The 3266-nt window shown below is 37.7% G+C and overlaps 1 non-coding gene across 1 annotated transcript; it reads right to left on the bottom strand.

Annotated features, from left to right (window-relative positions):
- Positions 1 to 2931: 2931 nt before the first annotated feature.
- Positions 2932 to 3038, bottom strand: LOC112313977 (U6 spliceosomal RNA). The gene has a single exon (XR_002975745.1). It is a non-coding gene; the product is annotated as a U6 spliceosomal RNA (small nuclear RNA).
- Positions 3039 to 3266: the final 228 nt, after the last annotated feature.

Genomic DNA, 3266 nt, shown 5'->3' with positions numbered 1-3266 from the left:
TGTACTAGGGTTCCCTTTTCTCCGCATACTCTCCAACATTTCTTTGTTGATTTGTTTATGTTGGCCACTCTGACTAGTGTAAGATGGTATCTCATTGTGGTTTTAATTTGCATCTCTCTGATGGCTAGTGATGCTGAGCATCTTTCATATGTCTCTGGGCCCTGTGTATGTCTTCCTTGGAGAAGTGTCTGTTCAAGTCCTTTGCCCATTTTTTAATTGGGCTGTTTGTCTTCCTGGAGTGGAGTCGTGTGAGTTCTTTATATATTTTGGAGATCAGGCCCTTGTCTGAGGTATCATTAGCAAATATGTCTTCCCATACGGTTGGTTCTCCTTTTATTTTCATGCTGTTTTCTTTAGCCATGCAGAAGCTTTTTATTTTGATGAGGTCCCATTTGTTTATTCTTTCCTTTATGTCCCTCGCTTTAGGGGACATCTCTGTGAGGATGTTGCCGCATGGAATGTCTGAGATTTTCCTGCCAATGTTTTCCTCTAGGACTTTTATGGTGTTACAACTTATATTTAAGTCTTTTATCCATCTTCAGTTTATTTTTGTGTATGGCATAAGTTGGTGATCGAGTTTCATTTTTTTGCACATAGCTGTCCAGATCTCCCAACACCATCTGTTGAAGAGGCTATTTTTGCTCCATTTTATGCTCCTGCCTTCTTTGTCAAATATTAATTGACCGTAAAGACTTGAGTTTATTTCTGGGCTCTCTGTTCTGTTCCATTGGTCTATGTGCCTGTTTTTATGCCAGTACCAGGCTGTTTTGACTACAGTAGCCTTGTAATACAGTTGGATATCAGGTATTGTGATCCTTCCTGCTTTGTTCTTCTTTCTCAAAATTGCTGCAGCTATTCGGGGTCATTTATGGTTCCATATACATTTCTGAACTGTTTGTTCTATATCTGTGAAATATGTCATGGGGACTCTAATAGGGATTGCATTGAATCTATAAATTGCTTTGGGTAGTATGGCCATTTTGATGATGTTAATTCTTCCAATCCATGAGCATGGTACATGCTTCCATTTGTTTCTGTCTTCCTTAATTTCTTTCTTCAGTGTTGTGTAGTTTTCTGAGTACAGGTCTTTTACCTCCTTTGTTAGGTTTATTCCTAGGTACTTTATTTATCTTGTTGCTATATCAAATGGGATTTTTTTCCTGATTTCTGTTCCTGCAGTTTTGTTGTTGGTGTACAGGAATGCCTTTGATTTCTGGGTATTGACTTTGTATCCAGCTGTTTTGCCAAATTCATTGATTAGGTCGAGTAGTTTTTTGGTGGAGTGTATAGGATTTTCCATGTACACTATCATGTCATCTGCAAACAGTGACACTTTCATTTCCTCCTTTCCAATTTGGATGCCTTTTATTTCTTTTTCTTGTCTGATGCTGTGGCTAGGACTTCCAGTACTATGTTGAATAGGTTTGGTGAGAGAGGGCATCCTTGTCTTGTTCCTGATCTTAGTGGGAAAGTTCTGAGTTTTTGTCCATTGAGTATGATGTTGGCTGTAGGGCTCTCATATATGGCCTTTATTATGTTGAGGAATGCTCCCTCTATTCCCACTTTGCTGAGTGTTTTTATCAGAAATGGGTGCTGTATCTTACCAAATGCTTTTTCCACATCTATTGATATGATCATGTGATTTTTGTCTTTGCTGTTGTTGATGTGATGTATTATGTTTATTGATTTGCGAATATTGTGCCATCCTTGCATCCCTGGGATGAATCCCACTTAGTCGTGGTGTATGATCTTTTTAATATATTGCTGGATACGGTTTGCCAATATTTTGTTGAGAATTTTAGCATTATGTTCATCAGCAATATTGGCCTGAAGTTTTCTTTCTTCATTGTGTCTTTATCTGGTTTTGGGATGAGGATGATGCTGGCTTCATAAAAAGAGTTTGGGAGTCTTCCATCAGTTTGGATTTTTTTGAATAGTCTGTGAAGGATAGGGGTTAGCTCTTCCTTAAAGGCTTTGTAGAATTCTCCTGTGAAACCATCTGGTCCAGGGCTTTTGTGTGTTGGGAGATTTTTGATTACTGCTTCAATTTCCTCTGCTGTTATTGGTCTGTTCAGGTTTTCTGCTTCTTCTTCATTCAGTTTTGGAAGATTATATTTTTCCAGAAATGTGTCCATTTCACCTAGGTTTTCAAATTTCTTGGCATATAGTTCTTCTTTGTAATTTCTTACAATCCTTTGTATTTCTGTGGTATCAGTTGTAATCTCTCCTCTTTCATTTCTAATTGTATTTATTTGGATCCTCTCCTTTTTTTTCTTGATGAGCCTACTTAAAGGCTTGTCGAATTTGTTTATCTTTTCAAAGAACCAGCTCCTGGATTCATTGATCCTTAGAATTGTGCTTTTAGTCTCTATGTCATTTAACTCTGCTCTGATCTTGGTTATTTCCGTCCTTCTACTTGCTCTGGGCTGTCTTTGTTGTTGTTCCTCGAGTTCTTGTAGGTGTAGGGTTAGGTTGTTTGTTTGAAATGTTCTATCTTTTTAAGGTAGGCCTGTATTGCTATGAACTTCCCTCTCAGGACTGCTTTTGCTGTGTCCCATAGGTTTTGGGTTGTTGTGAGTTCATTTTCATTTGTTTCCAGAAAGTTTTTGATTTCTTCCCTAATCTCATTTTTCACCCAGTCATTGTTTAATAGCATGCTATTCAGTCTCCATGATTTTGAGTGTTTTGGGTTTTTTCCCTTGGGGTTGGTTTCTAGTTTCAGTCCCTTGTGGTCAGAGAAAATGCTAGATATGATTTCAATTTTCTTGAATTTGTTGAGGCTTGCTTTTTGTCCTATCATGTGGTCTATCTTTGAAAAAGTTCCATGTACACTTGAAAAGAATGTGTATTTTGCTTCTTTGGGATGAAAAGCTCTCTATATATCAGTTAAGTCCATTTCATCTAGGGTATTGTTAAGTGACACAATATCCAAAAAATATGGAACACTTCACGAATTTGCGTGTCATCCTTGTGCAGGGGCCATGCTAATATTCTCTTTATCGTTCCAATTTTAGTATATGTGCTGCCGAATCAAGCACGAGGACAATGTTTTAAGGTAGGTACATACTGTATCTTTCAAAAAAAAAAAAAAAGGGAAGGTATCTGAGAAAAGTTCATGAACCCTAGAAGATAAGTGTAATTTCATTTGCTGGAGCTGGGAAAGGAGAAAGACAATCCTGGCGGGGATGAAAACATAAGCTAGAGATGAAAGCACAAAAAAGGACATTTGTGGGGAACTAGACAAATTCAGCTTGTGATAAGAATAG

The sequence above is a fragment of the Desmodus rotundus genome, chromosome 13 (genome assembly GCF_022682495.2).
Source record: "Desmodus rotundus isolate HL8 chromosome 13, HLdesRot8A.1, whole genome shotgun sequence".
NCBI lineage: Eukaryota > Metazoa > Chordata > Mammalia > Chiroptera > Phyllostomidae > Desmodus > Desmodus rotundus.
Note: the sequence above shows the minus strand (reverse complement) of the source record. Positions and strands in the feature narration are given on the sequence as shown.